General features: G+C 36.2%; 1 pseudogene; it reads left to right on the top strand.

The window, feature by feature from the left end:
• The first annotated feature begins 17,524 nt into the window (after nucleotides 1-17,524).
• Nucleotides 17,525-19,865, top strand: LOC123247076 (annotated as a pseudogene).
• The last annotated feature ends 511 nt before the right edge of the window (nucleotides 19,866-20,376 follow it).

The raw sequence follows: 20,376 nt of genomic DNA, 5'->3' as shown, positions 1-20,376 counted from the left end.
ACATCTTCTAACTATTATAATAAGGATAACAATTTTAAATAATTACAGATATCATCTTTCCATGTAGGAATATAAACAATTTGACCTTATTGAAGCCCTTAATTTTTTTCTCTCTTTTATTTACATTTTCTTACTACTCTTGAATTTTGTAGTTGGACATTAAATTCTCAATTAAGGTCTTGTCTTTTCCTCAGGAATGCTTGGAAATGTTACATTTTATTAAATGATCCATACTTGCCCATGAAAGAATAGAATTAGTTTTTATGGGTAGGTGATTCTTGGTTGTAAACCTAGTTCCCTTGCCTTCCAAAATATCAAATAGAGCTCAGTTGACCCTTCTACTCTCATTGAGTCTCCAGGATCAACCGACTAACCTCAGGATTCTAAATCGTTTTCAACTCTCAGAAACTCTGCAGTAAGGCTTTGCAGGGCTGACATGCACCCTTTTGCACTACATTTTGCCCATTTTCTCTTTTCTAAATTTGCATCTTGCAACATTTAGTGGTTACTAAGGTCTAAGGGATTACTACTCTTATCCTAAGCTAAAAATCTAACTAAGCTCTTATCCCTAACTAAGTTTGCAAATTAAGAAAAAGGGTTGCTATCTCCTAAACTATGCTAAAACTAGTCTAAGCTAAACTAAGACGGGTTATGGTAAAGGCATCGGAAAGGAAGGGGGATTTAAGTTTTGCAAAAAAATTTTAACAGAAAGGAAAAACAAATTAAATTTAAATATTCATAAATATTCTTAAAGCTAACATTTGCTAACTAGAACAAAGAATTGAATTCTATCTATCTATTTAATTTTATGAACTAACAAGAAAATATTAACTAAGAAAAAAATTTTTGCAATATAAGCTCCTAAATTCTAGTTCACTTTTTAAAGTTAGTGTATGAATATTAGTACACTTATGCTTATGTTAGAAATGTTAGTGAGAATAAATAAGACTTCATTTCTTTGTAAGTCTGTTGGTCAAACCATAGACTTATGCTATGTACAATATTTACAAAGAAAGTTTAGAAAATCTGTCCCTGTACTAACTTACCAAAGTAATTAAACTGTCCCTGTGTGTTAATAAAACTTATTGCTAAGGGTTAGTAAGCAAAATGACATATTTACATGAAGTGTCAGGTGATTTGAGTAGAAGGTGTCTGAACCAAAGTAAGAGAAATTTCTGAACTAAGGCAGACATGCTCTTCTCTCTTAAGTGTAAATTTAGTATTTCATATTTAGATGTGAAGTCAGGAAAATGTTTTATGTGTTGTCTGGTGTGACTTATCCATGTAATGATGGGTTACATACTTACTCCACCAGAATTCTTTTGCAATGTGCATGTACTGCTTGGATGGAATCTAGTGTTATGTGCAGTGAGAATTCTGTTGGGTGTAAGTTATCTCCTTCAAATACATGTGTCCAACGCTGATCCTCTTCACAGTGTGGATGTCCTTCTTCACAGTGTGGATGTCCTTCTTACGATTGATGCATTCAGTCATGGATGTCTTTTGTAGTTCTCAGGTTTGCTGTCCTCGTGAAGATCTGAGAAGTCAGCAATGCCTCACTTGTGCGTTTGATGTTATCCTGTGCTTGTTAACTTACACTTGTGTCATTTGATTTACCTGTGCTTGTCATCTTGCACTGGAACTGATGTTCTAGTGTGCTTACTTGTATCAGGAACAAAGTTCAAATGTCTATCAAACGTGAATAATTTTTCTTCTTTCCTTTTTTCTTTTGCAGTTTAATAAAGATTATTATAGGTAACAAAAGAGTTCATGATTAAGTCGTTGTGCTTGTCATTTATTCGTCATCATCAGTTTCTAGATTTGGGATTGATTGTAAATCAAATGTTGTGTCTTCTTCTTTCATTGATTCTTTTTCATTGTCATAATTGTTTGCAGATGATACTTCTAAGTAATTGGGATTGGGATAATCATTTGGGTATAAAATTTGGTATAATGTCTGATTGTTTACTGGCTCTAGGTCTACTTCTGGTTCTGATTCATGCTCTTATTGTTGTTCTGATTGCTGCTCTGGTTCTATGGTCTCATGTATAGGCTGTGGACTTTTTGAGGACTTGTTTGACCGATAGGTTGGTGCTAGTTGATCTTTGTACTGTATAGTATCTGGGTCTTGCAGTTGTTGCTGGGACGTGTCTTTTGCGGGTTTGACATGGGTGACATGGAACCAAGGATCCTTTCCTTTAATTTTGATTGCACTCGGAGTAGTTAGAATAATTTGGAATGGTCCAAGCCACTTGGGTTCTTACACCTACTTCTTAGCGAAGTTTCTGGTGTAAACATAATCTCCAGGTTGGAAGTTGAGTAGATTAAAATCAAAGGGTACTCTTTGATGTATCAAGCCTAATTTATGGAGTTGATTTAATCATTGCTTGAGTAATTTAATATATTCATAGAGTTTGCATTCCATACACAGGTGTGATAATTTGTGAATGCTTTGAGGTGATTTACCATGGAATGGTGGATGTCCATACAGCATTTCGAATGGGGAAACATGTGTAATGCTGTTGGGTTGGCATCTTAGGTGGAATAGTGTCAATGGTAATGCATCAGGCCATTTTATATGAGTTTCTGCACATAATTTTACTACTAGAGTCTTCAAAGATTTATTCATGCATTTAATCTGCCCATTTGACTGTGGTCTAAATATTCAGTGAATATGTCTTTTCACTCCTAAGGTTTCATAAAGTGTAGCTAAAATTTTATTCGCTAAATGGGACCCAGAATCTGATGCAATGTGTAGCAGAATAGAGAATCTAGGTATCAATTCTCTCAGTAAAATTTTCACAACAAACGCTGAGGTGTTAAGTTTTGCTGGAAAAGCTTCTGTCCACTTAGTTAATCTATCCACTATCACTAAAGCATACCTATAACCATGATTTCTTGGCATTGTGATGTCATCAATTTGTAAGCATTCAAATGGTGTGTAAGCTAATGGTTTTCCTCCCACACTATGGACTTTTGTGATTGTCTGGTTGTAATGCATACAAATTTTGCAACTCTGTGAAACTCTCATAGCAACTTCATATACGCCCCTTGCATTCCAATACCTATTTATAGAATCTGCCATGCCCAGACTTCCATAATGCCCTTTCTGGTGTAGTGCACTGCAAAAGGTGAAATATAGGGATTAAAGTAACATAGGTTTTCCATTTGCTTCCAGCCAAAGTTTGTTAACAAGATATGCACAGTGATGTTTCTTCCAAACTTTCACTTCATTTGGGGAGTATGCGTTTTTAAGATCATCTTCCTCCACCAAAGATAATTTCAGAATTGTAAGTGGTCCATACTTTGCTGCGTATTTGGCTGTGATGTCTACACGTTTGTTCCCTAATTCCATTGGTCCTTGGATTTTGGTATGAGCTTTGCAATGGATGACTGACACTTGGGCTAGTAATTGGATTGCATCCAACAACTGATTGATTAAATTCCCATACACTATTTGTTTGCCATTGGATATAATGAAGCCTCAATTTTTCCAGATTTCAGCAGAATGATACATGATCGAAAAAGCATAATTTGAATCAGTAAAAATGTTTGCTTTGTGATTTTTGGCAAGTTTCAGAGCGTGTATCAAACCGACTAATTCTGCTCCTTGAGCATCATAGTAGATGGTAATGATGAGTATCAAGGGTCTCAGAGGCTATCACTACGGTTGCTCCGGTATATCTCTGATTGTCTACTACATATGACGATCCATCTGTGAATAAGGTTATATCAGGGTTTTTCATGGGCTTATCGTTTAAATCACGTCTTTTTTTTCTGCACGATGTTAAGTGCATCTTCACAGATGTGTAGACTTTCTCTCTTCAGAGGTAAATCTGCAATCAGAGTCGCAGGATTTAAGTTTCTGCACCAGTGAAACGTTATATTTTCATTAGCTAACAAGATTGCTTAGTATTGTGATAGTCTTTGGGAGGTGAATGCTTGTAAGGTTGTGTTTCTTAAAGTAGATTCCACTTAGTGTGGGGAAAATACTTTCAGTTTACTCCCTAATACCAAGGATGAAGATTTTCTAATCATGATACTACAGCAGCTATGGCTTTTAAATAATTGGGCATACCACAAATCACAGAATCTAATTTAGAGCTGTAGAAAGCAACTGATCTTAGTCTATTCCTGAATGATTGTATGAGAACACTAGAGGCTATCCCTTTATCTTCGTGTACATAAAGTAGGAATGGTTTGTCATGATCAGGGATATCTAGGGCTGGAGCTGATAGAATAAGTTATTTTAATTTCTCTATTGCATGGATATGATCTTTAGTCAGCTTTAATGGTTCTTGAACTTCCTTCCTGGTTAGCTCTATCAGAGGTCTTGTGATGAGAGCATAACCTGGAAGCCAGTTTCTATGGAAGCTCGTTATTCCTATGATTGCCCTGAATTGCTTTTTGATCTTAGGCAAACTCAAATTTTGTATATGCTGTGTTCTCTTCTGGGAAATTCTTCTGGAGTCTTTCTCTAGAATGAATCCTAAATAATTTACTTTTTCCCTCACGAATTGAAGTTTCAATTTGGAAATTTTATGGCCCCCTTTGCCTAGCTCTTTGATTAAATGTATGCTATCAGAGTAACAGACTTCACCACAAGGTTTGAAGGACATGATGGCATCAATAGGAAGGTGTGTTCAAGAGTTAGAGGTCCAAATGTTAGCATTTTAACTTTTAGCTTTGGGACTTGTTGTGATACCCCAGAAGTTCCTCTTACTCTCAAACTGCCTTGATATTGGCATCTATCAGGTGCCTCCTGTAAAATGGAACAAGTTGTACCAGTGTCCAGTAGTCCTTCATAGTGTACCCCCCCCCAGATTTCTAGGGTAACTAATGGTTCTCCACTGTCATTGGACTTTACTGGCACTAGGGGTAGTAAAGAATCCTCATTATTTCCTGTACACTTATCATTGGTCCAGTGTTGCATATGGTCTTTTCTGTCTAAACTCAAACTTCCTATAGCACCATTCGGCAAGTTCAGTTTAGAATCAGGAATACAGAAAGCAGGCTTAAAGAGCATACTCTCATTGAGAGCTGGTAAGTCATTGTCATTTGTGCAAATTTCATGTTGACTTTCGCTAAGAGCTGCAGATATGGAGGTTTGATTTGACTTACTGTCCACTCTGATATTTAAAGAACTGTCATGCCCCAAATCAGAAGTTTTCCCCTCAGTAGTATCCGGGCACGTGCGGTAGTTAGATTGTGTTCCCTTCAACACTTCAGGTACAACTACTGATTCAAAACCCGACTGATGTTCCCTATCTTGCCCTGCTGCTTTTTGTTTGTTTGTTTGTTTTTTCGCATTTCCACTGGTTTTATTATGTGTGGTCAGTAAAGACTTATTTACACATTATTGATAGTTACATGGGTGTGGTCTTTTCAGGTCTACATGCCCAATCATGTCCTCATCAACCCAAGTGTCCAAGCAGTTGTTTTTCTTCTATGTTTCTACTCCTATAGTTCTTCCTCTGAATATGGGTAGTGTTCCTTTCCATAAATCCCTCAGAATTGTCTTGGGTCATTGCATTGCTGCTAGTATAGACGTCCATTACATTCAATTTTACCACATGTTGGTTATTGTCATTTCCTTTTGAGTCATTGTTATTCTTAGACCATTTAGAATTATAGAAGGTCTTTCAATTGCCTCTGTCTCTTTGATTTTGATTATCATTTCTGGAAAAATCTATTTGCTGCTTAATTCTACAAAATTGAAGGATGTGCCCAATCTGTCCACATAGGTAGCAATGTGGGGATGATTTTGTTCTTTGGGTGTTGCTAGTAGGTTGCCTATACTGATTTTGGCTCCTACTGGTTTGGAGAGCAAAATTTTTCACTACCTCTATTTCTTTCTCCCGCTTTGCCTGCTTTAATTGTTATTTCAGATCAGCTATCACTTCATTCTTATCAGTTTCAGATTGTCTAGCTAATCTTGCCTCTTTTTGTTTTGAGTCATGAATGTAAGATGCATGTTGCCTTACATCCTCCAGTGGTAGTGATTTCCCCGTGGACAACTCTGTCTAAAATAGTTTTGTATCGGGATTGAGGTTCCCTTCACAAACTATCTATGTATGTGGTCGATGGTATCCTGGGCATGTGTGTCTCCGAGACCAAGAATTGTTTCTGCAGCTTCGATTACCCTATCTAGAAAACTACTTGGGTGTTCTTCTTCCCCTTGTTCCAGTTTTTTTAATTTTTGCCATGCATTTCGTCTTTTAGCATATAATCTCATTGCCTCAATCAAATCTGCTCTGCATCTATTAAATATCTCATGTTGGCATGCTGTGTAAAATCTAGGTCTTGATGAACCAGTATACTAAATTCCAAATTGGGGTTCGTCCTAGTTTCATTGAGGAATTTTTCCTTTTCTGAGGGAGAGTAAAATTCCCCCAAAAGAAATTCAACTTCATCAAAAGTAGGGTTGAATAAAGTGAACACCCTTTTTAGCTCTTTGAGGCTTTTGAAAGGTTTTTCATAGAACTTGGGGAATCACCTTTTTAGAACTTCCATATCACTTGGAGTGAATGCCTTGTATGTCTTTACATGCACCACTCCCTCTCCTGGTTGAATAATGGTTCTGTCCACAATCGGTAATACAGACTACAGCGTTTTGGATTGGTTGATCTTCTGTGGTGTTATAGCATCCTAAAAATTTCGATTCCAAAATCTCCAGTTTGAGGATTGTATGCTTATCTTATTCTTTTCCCTCTCTAATTTGTTTTAACACTTGGAACAGTAGCTTGATATTATCTACTAGTTCCCCAGAGTTAGCATCAGTTTTTGCAGGAGATGTCTTAAAGTAATTACAAAGGTGAATCAGAACTGCCTTAGAGATTACAAGAAATTTCAAAAGAGATAGGATAATTGCAATAGCCGTGGGGATGAAACATATGCATTCAGCTAGGGTAAAGGCAAACCATTTATAATAATCATATATTTCTAGCATTAGTTGCACTAGATTTGGAACTTTTACTAACCAAAAGTTGCACAGACCTCGCATGAGCAACCAAGCAATTATGGAGATACTGACTAAAATAAATTTAATTCTTGCCAGATTCATTTTTGTTGTTTCAGAAGATTGCAGTTTTTTTTTTTGTTAACTATGCTTGTCAGATGTTATATGGGGATTAAGCTTGTAGGGTAATAAACTGGTAGTGATAAGGGAATAGGTTAGAGGTAATAGGGAAATTAAGGCAGAGGTAAGGTTGTAATAGGGGATAAGGCAGATAAGGGACTAACGGTAGTGTGAATAGGGATAAGACACTGTGGATAGGTGTTTGTGGATCCCTAAGACAGTAAAATGGATGAGGAAGGTACAATGGTAAAGGTGGTAAATTGAGGTGGTAGGAGAAATAAGGGAATGACTGAGTTTAGTAAATATAAACACAGAGGTATAAAGAATTGCAAGGGAGAAGATGAGATATTTTGGGCAAGCAGCTACAGCCTGGGAGATACAGACTGGGACACAGGTTTAAGATAGAGACACTAACGGGAAACAGACTGAGCCCTTCAAGTAGGAAGGGCACTTCTACAGACAAAGGTTAGGGCCAGCCAAGAATGGCTTGAAACTGACTAGAGGGCTTTCTAGTCAGTTTCTCAGGTTCACAAAGGAAGATTTCAGAGGAAGTACTAAGATTACACTTCCTCCAAAATGAATGCCTCCAATTCCCATCGGGACCCAGAAACAATATCATTCCTTTCTCCCCTTCTCCATCTCTTATCAATCAACTAATGAAGTACTCAAAGGTTTGATTAAGTGATAAACAGGGTTTATTGAGTTTAAGGTTGATTGGAAGGGATGGAGGAATACAAGGTAACTCTAACAGCCACCTAGAGAAAGCTTCAGGTGGGGGAGGGAGACAGGAATGTGAGACTGAGAAAGGACCTGCCCTAACTCAGCCCCCAAGAGGTTTTTTGTAATCTATAGTGTTAGGAAAGTTGGATGCAATGATTCAAGAGATAATTTGTAACAAGGGTAAGCCCTATTTGACTACAGGGAAACTAAATCTACCAAGTTTGAATGCTAACACCCAGATCCACCCTCCTTTCAAAAATTCAGAAAAATTCAGGAAGGGAAAATGATGATTGGGAATAGGAGAGGTTAGGGAGATCCAAAGGAAATAGATAAGCTCACAAATTTTAAGAGAAAAGCTGAAGAATATAGGCCAGATTTTCAGTCCAAAGAATAGAGCTCAGTTGACCCTTCTACTCTCATTGAGTCCCCATCAGAATCAACTGACTAACCTCAGGATTCCAAACCATTTTCAACTGTCAGAAACTCTGCAGTAAGGCTTTGCAGAGCTAATATGCACCCTTTTGCAATCCAATTACCAGCCCACATTTCAGTTATCCATTGCAAAGCTCATACCAAAATCCAAGGACCAGTGGAATTAGGGAACAAACGTGCAGATATCACAGCCAAATACGCAGTAAAGTATGGACCACTTACAATTCTAAACTTATCTTTGGTGGAGGAAGATGATCTTAAAAACACATACTCCCCAAATGAAGTGAAGGATTGGAAGAAACACTGGGGTACATACCTTATTAACAGAGTTTGGCTGGGAGCAAATGGAAAACCTATGTTACCTAAATCCCTATATTTCACCTTTTGCAATGCACTACTCCAGAAAGGGCATTATGGAAGTCTGGGCATTGCAGATTCTACAAATAGGTATTGGTATACAAGGGGCATATATGAAGTTGCTATGACAGTTTCACAGAGGTGCAAAATTTGTATGCAAATTAATTTGGGAAGAATGGTCATTTTTATTATGTTAGCTCTTCCTACCCATGAGCAATTGATATTTTTCCAATTGTTTAGATCTAGTTTTAATTGGAAAGTGTTCTGTAGTTGTTTTCATATAATTCTTGTGTTTGTTTTGGTAGATAGATTCCTAAGTATTTTATATTGTCTAGGGTGATTTTTAAATGTTGTTTCTCTTTCTACCTCTTGCTGCTGTGATGTGTTGGAAATATATAGAAATGCTGATGATTTATGTGCATTTATTTTGTATCCTGCAAATTTGCTAAACTTGTTGAATTTTCTACAAGCTTCTTAGTTGATTCTCTAGGATTTTTAAGTAGACCATCATATCATCTGCAAAGAGTGATAGCTTAGTATCCTCATTGCCTATTTTAATATAATACCTCCAATTTCTTTTTCTTCTCTAATTGCTACTGTTAATGTTTCTAGTACAATGTTAAATAATAGAGGTGATAATGGGCATCCTTGTTTCACTCCTGATCTTATTGGGAAGGCTTCCAATTTATCCCCATTACATATGATGCTTTTTGATGATTTCAGGTATATACTATTTATTATTTTTAGGAAGGGTCCTTCTGTTCCTATACTTTTCAGTGTTTTCAATAGGGATGGGTGCTGTATTTTGTCAAAGGCTTTTTCAGCATCTATTGAGATAATCATGTGATTTTTGTTTGTTAGTTTGTTGATATGGTCAATTATGTGGATGGTTTTCCTAATGTTGAACCATCCTGGCATAACCATCCTGCATTCCTGGTATAAATTCCACCTGATCATGATGGATATTCCTCTTGATCACTTGTTGGAGTCTCTTTGCTCGTATTCTATTTAAGATTTTTGCATCTATGTTCATTAGGGAGATTGGTCTGTAGTTTTTCTTTCGCAGTTTTTGATCTACCAGGCTTTGGAATCAGTACCATATTTGTGTCATAATAGGAATTTGGTAGGACTCCTTATTTGCTTATTATATTCAATAATTTGTATAGCATTGGGATTATTTGCTCTTTGAATGTCTGATAGAATTCATTTGTGAATCCATCAGGCCCTGGTGACTTTTTCTTAGGGAGTTCTTTGATGGCTTGTTCAATTTCTTTTTCTGATATGGGATTATTTAGGTATTCTATTTTTTCTGCTGTTAATCTAGGCAATTTATATTTTTGTAAATATTCATCCATATCACCTAGATTGTTATATTTATTACCATATAATTGGGCAAAATAGTTTTTAATGATTGCCTTAATTTCCCCTTCATTAGAGGTGAGGTCTCCCTTTTCATCTTTGATACTGTCAATTTGGTTTGCTTCTTTCCTTTTTTTATTATATTGACCAGTACTTTGTCTATTTTATCTGTTTTTCCAAAACATCAGCTTCTAGTTTTGTTTATTAATTCAATAGTTCTTTTACTTTTGATTATATTAATTTCTTCCTTGATTTTTAGTATTTCTAATTTAGTTTTCATCTGGGGATTTTTAATTTGCTCATTTTCTAGTTTTTTTTAAGTTGCATGCCCAATGCATTCATCTCTGCCCTCCCTAATTTGTTAATATATGCACTCAAAGATATAAATTTCTCCCTGAGTACTGCCTTAGCTGCATCCCACTGCATTTGGTAGAATGTCTCATCATTGTCATTCTGTTCAATGAAATTGTTGATTGTTTCTATGATTTCTTCTTTGACTAACTGGTTTTGGAGAATCATATTATTTAATTTCCAATTAGTTTTTTATTTGCCTGTCCAGGTACCCTTACTAATTATTATTTTTATTGCATTATGATCTGAGAAGTTTACATTTATTATTTCTGCTCTTTTGCATTTGTTTGCAATGTTTCTATGCCCTATTACATGGTCAATCTTTGGGAATGTACCATGTGTAGCTGAAAAGAAGGTGTATTCCTTTTTATTCCTATTTATTTTTCTCGACATATGTATTAAATCTAATTTTTCTAGGACTTTATTCACCTCTCTTACCTCTTTCTTATTTAATTTTTGGTTTGATTTATCTAGATCTGAAAGAGGAATATTTAGATCTCTCACTATTATGGTTTTACTATCTATTTCCTTCTTGAGCTCTGCCAGTTTCTCCTTTAAGAATTTGGATGCTATGCCATTTGGTGCATACATATTGAGCACTGATATTCCCTCATTGTCTATACTGCCTTTTATCAGGATGAAATTACTTTCCCTGTCTTTTTAAATCATATCTATTTTTACTTTGGCTTTGTCAGAAATCATGAACACCACTCCTGCCTTCTTTTTCTCATTTGAGGCTCAAAGAATTTTGCTCAAGCCCTTTACCTTAAATTTGTGTATGTCCAAAGCCTAATATGTGTTTCTTGTAGACAACATATGGTAGGATTTTGGTTTCTAATCCACTCTGCTGTTTCCTTCTATTTTATGGGCGAGTTCATCCCTTTCACATGCAGAGTTATAATTATCAGTTGTGTATTTGCTCACATTTTAATATCCTCTCCTAGTTCTACCTCTTCTTCTTGCACTATTTCCTTTTAAACTAGTGGTTTGCTTTAAGACAGTAACCCTTGCCCCCTCCCTTGATTTACTTCCCTTTCTACCCCCTCCCTTATTATTCCCCTATTTTTATTTTTAAGGTCTAATGAATTCCCTCTCCCTTCTTCTCCCCTTCCTTTTTTGACCTCACCACTCCCCTGCTCCCCTTGGTTTACCCTTCTGACTTTCTCAGTAGGGTTAAATGAGTTTTATATCCCAATGGATATAGCTACTCTTCCCTCTACAGGTTAATTATACTGAGAGTAAGGTTTAAATATTACCTCTTAATGCTCTCTTCCTCTCCTTCTTATAATAGTATTCATCCCTTCTCCTTCCCATGCTCTCTTTGTGTGTAATAGAAAGTCCTATTTTTCTTATTCATTCATTTCTCTTGGTGTCCTCTACTATTGGCCCCTTCTTTCCCACCCCCATATCATCTTAGACCATTTAGTATTCCAACCTCTCCCTATGAATTATTCTTCTGATTACTATAATAGTGGATACTATAATAGTGAATAAAGTTCACTACAGAGAATTATATGTAACATTTCTCCACATAGGAATACAAATAGTTAGATCTTATTGAAGCCCTTAAGGGGGCAAATTAAAAAAAATAAGAGTTTTCTTTCTTTACCTTCTGTTTCTTATTTACCTTTTCATGTTTCTCTTGATTTTTGTGGTTTGATATTGAACTTTCCATTTAGTCCTGGTCTTTTCTGTGCAAATAGTTGGAAATGTTCTATGAATGTTGAATGCCCAAACTTTCCCCTGGAAGTATATAGTTAGTTTTGATGGGTAGGTGATTCTTGGTTGTAGACCCAGTTTTGTTACCTTTCTGAATATCATATTCCAAGGCTTGAGGTCTTTTATTGTGGAGGCTGCAAGATCCTGTGTGATCCTTATTAGTGCTTGATATCTCAATTGTGTCGTTCTGGCTTCTTTTAAGATTTTATCTTTTACTTGGAAGCTCTTGAATTTGGCTATTATATTCCTGGGGGTTGTCTTTTCTGGGTCTAGAGTAGAGAGTGATCTATGGATCCTTTCAGTGTCTATATTACACTCTTGTTGTAGAACTTCAGGGTATTTTTTTCTGAATAAATTCTTTTATTATGGAGTCTAAATTTCTATTCATTTCTGCTTTTTCTGGAAGACCAATGATTCTCAAATTTTCTCTTCTAGACCTGTTTTCTTGATCTGTCACTTTCTCATTGAGATATTTCATGTTTCCTTCTATTTTATCAGTCTTTTGCCTTTGTTTCATTTGTTCTTGCTGTCTTGAGAGATCATTGGCTTCTAATTGCCCAATCTTGTCTTTAGAGATGGGTTTTCTGCTATAATGTTTTGATTTTCCTTTTAGATTTGGTCTATCCTGTTTTCCAGCTGTTTGTTTTTGGTCTCCAACTTGCTTATCAATTCTTTTGTTTTGGGGGCATCTTTTTTTGAAATGCCCAATTCTAGCTTTTAGAAACTGGTTTTCCTTTTCCAATTGGGAAAATCTGCCTTTTAAACTGTTATTTTCTTTTCAGATCTCTTCCATCTTTTTCATCACCTCAGATTTGAACTCTTCAAGAGCTTGTGACCAGTTTTCATTGTTTTGGGAAGGTTTGGATATGATTCTTTGTTTGTTCTCTGATGTTTGCTCTGTTGTCTGGATTTTCTCTGTCTAAAATTTGTTGAGTGTTAAAGATTTCTTCTTGCTGATCTTTCTCTTCTGGGGTTTCTGAATCTGGCTTGCCATTTTTGTTCAGCACTCTCTCAGCTTTTTTCTCATGCCCAGGGTCTGTCTGCACTCTTTAGGCTCCTGATGTCTCAGGTCTAGTTGTTCTCAGGGTCAAGCCCCCTGGTGGTTCCTTTGCTTGTTCCTCTGCCCGAAACTACTTTAACAGCCTCAGGGCATAGCTTCCACAGTTGTGCACCCCTCTGCACTGGGTCCCTGCCCAAGATCTGCCTGCTCTCAGGATCTACACCCATGCCTAAGCTCACGATCCACATGTGTGCTTGAGCTCAGTGTCTGTGTTCAAAGTCCACACATTCTTTAGCCTCTTGGGGTCTTAAGTCTTGCTGTCCTCAGGACCTGGCCCTGGTGACCACAGCTGACTGCCAAGGTCCCAAATTTGCTCTGACTCTTTTGAGCTGGCTTTGGCACATTAGGTGGTATTTGGGGGTTGGGGGGACGATTGGTCAGGTAGCATTTTAGTGAGAGCTGTTTCACCTCTTTATAGCATGGAAATGTCCTAATTCCAAGTACCTTCAATGCTGCACCCTGTTGTGGGGTCCCTTTGTTCCTCTGGATTTGTTTTTATGTCTTCTTGAGGAGTCCTATATGTGTGACTTAGGAGTGGTCAAGCAGCTGCTTTTTACTCTGTTGCCATCTTTACCTGGAAACTCCCTCAATTGTTTTTCAGTGAAATATTTCATATTTTCTTCTATTTTTCATTTCATAATTCTTTTATTGCTTCTTCAGGTTTCATGAAGTCATTAGCTTCTATTTGCCCAATTCTAATTTTTAAAGAATGAATGTTTTCCTTGAGCTTTTGATACTCCTTTTCCATTTGGTCCATTCTGCTTTTCATGGAATTCTTTTCTTTATTGGGTTTCTTTTTACCTCTTTTTTCTGTTTGTTCAGTTCTGCTTTTTAGAAAACTCTTTTCTTCATTGAAATGTTGTGTTTTTTGTATAGTTGACCAATTTTGCCTTTTAAGTTATGTTCTTTTTTGCATTACTTTCATTTCTTTTTCTCATTTTCTTCCTATTTTTATTTGACCTGTCATTTGATTTTTGAATTTGTTTTTGAATTATCCAAGCACTTAAGTCCAATTTCCATTTTCATTTGAAGTTTGCATGTGATTGCTTGGATCTCACCATTCGATCGATTCTGTGTTTCACTCTTTATCTTCATAGAAATTTTCTAGGGTTAGGTGTTTCATTTTCTGTTTGCTCTTTTTCCTGAGTTCTTTTGCCTGTGTACTGGGAATTGTTAAATCTGATGATTCTGTCTCCTCTGCTGATAGCAGGACTTGGCACTGTGAGCTATTTTGTCCTGGCGATACATCTTCATTGACACATGGGCTTGAAAGGACCAAGTGCTATCCAGGCCTCACTGTGGGATAATGACAGGGCCTGAGATTTCAGTGGGTGGGTCTGGGGTTTGGATTGATTTGCTATTGTATGCGGGGTCCCAGGATTCTCAAGTTGGCCTGTGCTTAGCTTCTGAACCTGGCGCAATAAGTTGGTAGGAGTGGGGTGGGGTTAGTCAACCAGCACTCTTCTGTGGAATTTGCATCCTGTTCCCTTTTTCCTGTGAAAATTGACTTTCTCTACCTACCTTTCAACTTGTAGTCAGTGGGAGACCCCCCCTCACTTCTTGCTGTTTGTTTTTGATTCCTATTATTTTTAGGTGCTTTTAAAATATTGATTTCAAAGGATTGTCAGAGGGCTTTCAGCTTTTGCTGCTGCTATTGGAGGAATGTTTAAATAGTCTAATAAGAAGCTTTGATTCAACTGTGGAAGGAATACTCATGCACTGGAATTTATTCATTAAGGAAAAGGAGGTGATGTGGTTAGATCTGTGCTTTATGAAATTTATTATGTAGAGAATATGTTAATTTGGAGAAACTTGAGGCAAGGAATATCAACAAGCACATTATTGTAATAATCTAGTCAAAAGGTGATGGGCCTACATCAGAGTAATTTACTATAGATTGATAAAATTTCTTATTTAATATGACCTCATAATATTGGATAGTATTCAGGTACCACAATTGATTCCATTGCTATTATTTTATAATGGAACTAATAGTTTTATGTTTATTAATATGTTCTGTGCCACTTTTAGATTTTGAACTGGGACACAATATATTATAAAACCTTTGATTATTCTTAATATTACCTAAGAAAATATTACTGGAGACTTGCATTTCAAGAGCTAAGATGGCAGGGTAATTGATGTTCGTTTTACCCAAACCCTCCAAACACACAAAATAGAAAATAAAGCACTTTACAACACAGGAAAATTAGGATAATTAAAGAGATACTTCTCAATGATGTCAGAAGGAGGTTGGTATCCCAGTGAGTAGTGCATCAGGGATAACCTGGAGTATACACAGAAGAAGGAAACTGCAGAGTGCATACCAGGCTAGAGCATTTCCATGTGATATGGGAGCAGCCCTGCTCATTGCCAGGTAGTCTGAAGCAATGAAATAGTAGATGGATAGCAACCAAAAAATAGCCATAAAGAGGCCAGAGGGCAAAATTTAAAGCAGTCCTCAGTGTGGTTTGAGACCAGGAAACCAGCAAGGGGAGGAGAGTAGCTCAATGGTTACTCTACCTGATTTCATCTATCCTAAGGCAATGAACCCACAGTACAGGTAACAGGCTAATGTAGGAGGCAAAAGAAACTGAAAGCAGAAGGAAAAGAATCCCGCTGGGAAGGGGGAATCTTCTTCAAGACTTTCCACAAGAAGCTTGCCAGTTTACTCCCTGGAATTACACACTGAGGAACACAGAGAGAGCTGGTCTTATCACAAGAACCAGAGAGGGCTATACTATAAGCTTGAATGGCACTCCCTCCTCCCTTAGAGCAAAGTAAAAACTCAACAGAGAAGCAAGATAATGAGGGAGTGAAATAATGACTAAAAATGAACAAAAGGTAAAGGAAAAACCTAACATTATAAAGTTTCTTAAGCATCAGGGAAGATCAAAATATAAACTGAGAAGAGGGTAACTGGCAAAAAGAAAGTATATGAAGCCTCAAAGGAAAGTGAGAAAGGATGTTACACCCCAAAGACTTCTTGGGAGAAATTTGAATAGAAGCTTAAAAAAAAGAAGTGATTGAAAGTTTGGACAACTCAGAACCTAGAATGGACTAAATGGAAAAAGAGGTTAAAATCACAACAAAACAAAACAGAACTACTGAAAATAAACAGCTCCCTAAAGACTGGAATGAGACAGGTGGAAAAGGAGGGAAAACATGGAAGAAAAAAATCCTTAAAGAATAGAATAGGCCAAATGTAAAAGGAAACATAAGAGTTCAAGAAATAAAATAAATTCTTAAAATTTTATTTGAACAAATTGGAGCTAATGACACCATAAGGCACAATAAAATAATTAGATAAAATAAAAAAAATATTCAAAATACCTTGCTGGAAAAAATAGAAAACAGAAAACAGAAGACAGAAGAGACTATCTATTGGAACACTTAAAAGCTATGAAGAGGAAAAAGAGCCTGGATAATATATTATGAGAAATCATGAGGGGAAACTTTTCCAATATCTTTGAGCAAGATGAGAATATAGAAATTGAATGAAATGACCAATTAGCTCCTGAAAGACATCCTAATAGAATATATCCCCAGACTATTATAGAAATTTTTTTAAAAATTACAGATTAAAGATAATACTGGAAGCAGCCCAAAGGAAATAATTCAAATATTGTGAAGCCACAATCAGGATTACACAATACTTGGAAGTGTCTACATTAAAGGACCATAAGGCATGTGATACTAACCACAACTTTTCGGGGGGGATTTACATTTAAATGAAATAGAGGACTTCCAGACATTGCTGACAAAAACACAAACAAACAAACAAAATACAGAACTGAACTGAACTGAAAAGAAAATATTGGGACATACTTTGACATTCAAGAGAAGTATAAAAAGGTAAAGAGAAAAGCGAAAACTAAAGGGTTTCAAGAATGATAGAATGATGAATTGAGTAAACTCATACCTGGAATGGTGATTATTAAGATACTTAATTCAGAGATTCATATTACAAATGTTATCCTTTGTCAAAGAATGAACTTTTGGAACCTTATTGCAGATCAAAGCATGTCATCCTTACTTTTATTTCCTTCAGAATTTTTTACTGTTTTATTGTATAATGGTGATAATGTGTCTTAATTTATGCCATGAAGAATATGGAAATGCATATTGCGAGAAAACACTGCTATAACCTATATCAGACTATTTGCTGCCCCTAGAAGTTGGAAAGGGAGGCAGGAAGAACATGTGAATCACAAAATTTCAGAAAAAATTTCTTGGCAAAATATTCCAGTAAATTCCACTAGAAGGGGAATCAATAGCAACTACCACCAGCTGAGCTTTTCACAAAAGACCTCATACCCCTATCTTCTCTTTTTTCTGCTTGCTACCCCAACATCTCAACAGGCTCCCTAAAAGTCTCACTTCACACCAAACAAGGTGGAGATTTTGATACCTAGCAAAACATGAATATTACTCCCTGGTTATATAAAATGATGAAGGAGATTACTTATGTTATTTTTGGGATAAAATCCAATGCCTCTTGGGAAGAACTTAAAATACATATATAGAAATGTAGCTTTGAAATATCACACAAATAAAAATTCAAATGAAGGAGAAATGTTCAAATAGATTTCTCCAAGTTTACAAAGTAATTTCTGATTCAAAAAAGAGACTTCTATGACAAAGGTGGAGAAAAAGCCATTAATGAGGGCAGTTCTGGTACTGGCTTTAGGTCTCCAACAGATATCTTTGATGTTTTTTGAAGGAAGTAGAAGAATGCTAAGGGAATGGAGAGGTAAAAATACTGTTCATCAGTTTTTGGTGACCTTAGAAAATTTATAATATGGTTCAACAAGAAAATTAGCTTTGCAAGAGAACATAATTTGAGATATGTGAAGGACTAGGTGATAAGAAAGGAATTGTAAAATGCTGATAGGATCTGGAGTTGGTCCCCAAATTCAATCAGTTTCTATGGAAAATCAAAGGCATGGGGAATGAATAAACACTAAAGAGAGATGTAAAAGGTATAATGGAATGAAAATTTTTCTGGGGTTCCGGGGTAAGGAATCTGGCGGAGGGGTGATCATATCTACAAAGTTAAAAAAGATGGCCAGAAGATAATTTTTTATGGTCAAGGTGACCTGGAACTAGGACTTGAACCAGGAAATATTGTCATTATTTTGGAGCAGAAGGACAAACTTATATTTACATATTGAAGTAAGGACCTTTTCATATATGTGGATATACAATTGGTTGAAACATTGTATGGCTTTCTGAAAATAATGTCAACTTTTTCTAGTAGGACTGTAGCCATTACTTCTCATTCTAGTTAGATTGGTTTATTTTTATATCTCTAAAATATTTATTTATTTATTTCTCTAGGTATCTCAACCCTTTTCCTCCTTTCATATACAGAGAAAGCACCATTTGAAAAATAGTTATGTATGTGTAGGGGCAGCTGGGTGGCTCAGTGGATTGAGAGCCAGGCCTAGAGACTGGAGGTCCTAGGTTCAAGTCCGGCCTCGGACACTTCCAGCTGTGTGACCTTGGGCAAGCCACTTGACCCCTATTGCCCACCCTTACCACTCCTGGGCTAAGGAGGGTCCCTAGCCAGGATGAAAAAGGAGGAGGGTTGGGCGTGGGGCTAGCAACCCCACCCTGTAAAAACTAATCTTCTAAAGAAACTGCAACCTAAAGTAGGGGCAGCTGGGCTAGCTCAGTGGATTGAGAGCCAGGCCTAGAGACGAAAAGGTCCTAGGTTCAAATCCGGGCTCAGACACTTCCCAGCTGGGTGACCCTGAGCAACCCATTGCCTACTGGTTGTGGCCCTATGCTCCTAGAATGTAGTCCCAGGATAAATAATAATAATGTGTAGATTATGTTTGTTGTGTTTCTGCTTCTCAGTTCATTGTCTGGAGGAGAACATTCACAAATTATTCTTCAAATACTAAATCTGTACCTTTATATGATTTTCCTTTCATTGGATTATATCATTCTCCATTATCTCATGTAGTTCTTTTAAAGTTTTTTTTTTTAAAGCAGTTCATTGTTTCTTATAGGACAGTAGAGTCCAATCACAATCATACATCATGGATTGTTCAGCCCTTCTCCATTGGATGGATATCCATAAATATTTTGAAACATAGAAATTCTTTTCCTTTTCCCCTGATCTCCTTGGGAAATAGATCCATTATTGCTGGATCTAAGGGTAGGTATACAGTTTTATGTCTCTGGGCATAATTCCAAATTGCTCTACAAAATGTTTGGATCATTTTACAATTCCACCAACAGTTTATTAGTGTTTCCATTTTTCATATCCCCTCCAAAATTTATCATTTTGCCGTTTTGTCATTTTAGTCAATCTGATGGGTTCAACATGATACCTCAGAATTGTTTTGTTTTGCATTTTCCTCATCAGTAATGATTTAGAGTATTTTTAATACATCTATATGTGGCTGTCATTTCTTCAACTAAAAACTGTCTGTTTATATCTTTTGCCCTTTTTGTCAATTGGGGAGGTCAGTTTGTTAAAAATGGAGATATTAAATGTATGCTGAATGAAAGCAGGCCTATTTATCACCAGTATTATAAGAAAGGAATTTTAATTGTTGAATTTAACATAAACTTAGAGAATTACTTTCTTTCATTGGATAAGCTATCTTGGAAAAGTTACTGCCAAAGAGTAAATAAGTACAGGAGACTGAAGAAATGAATCCTGTAGAACTGATAGACTTTGATTCTTCTGAAAAAATAAGGTGCCATTAAAATGGAGTAGTTTATGAGAATGATGAGCATCATCCTAGAGTTGGTGTGTAGTGTCATACCTCTTAATCTGGGAGCAGTGAATACTCTTCATTGTAATTATAGTTTTTGTATACAATAGTGAATGAGTGAAAGACTATGGTTACTTTAAGAAAATAATTCTTAAAAATTGTCCATGTAATTTAAAATTAAAATGAATAAAAAAGAGAAGATTACTGGAATTTTTCCTAATGATGGTCAGAACCTTATAAGTATAATAAGTTAGTGACAGCTTAGATCTTTACCAAGTTAAAAATAAAATAATACATAAACCCATGAAGATATCTCAATATGACATAGACATGACTTGGGGTTTTCATATTATAGTTTAATGGAATCTCAGACACAAATTGTGTTAGTCATTGGAGGATCCGCCTAATTAAATTCATAGAAGTTTATTAGCAGATGGTTAGTCACAAAGTGATGCTTTTGGCCACAGCAATTCATGAAGACTATCTACTAATGAGCATAAGGGTTGCAATCTGTATTATTCAGGGGAATATTCACACTGTTGAAATCAAGATTCTTGAAGTATTATATT

This window comes from Gracilinanus agilis, chromosome 4, assembly GCF_016433145.1.
Source record: "Gracilinanus agilis isolate LMUSP501 chromosome 4, AgileGrace, whole genome shotgun sequence".
NCBI classification, from domain to species: Eukaryota; Metazoa; Chordata; class Mammalia; order Didelphimorphia; family Didelphidae; genus Gracilinanus; species Gracilinanus agilis.
This window is presented reverse-complemented; position numbering and strand designations above follow the sequence as displayed.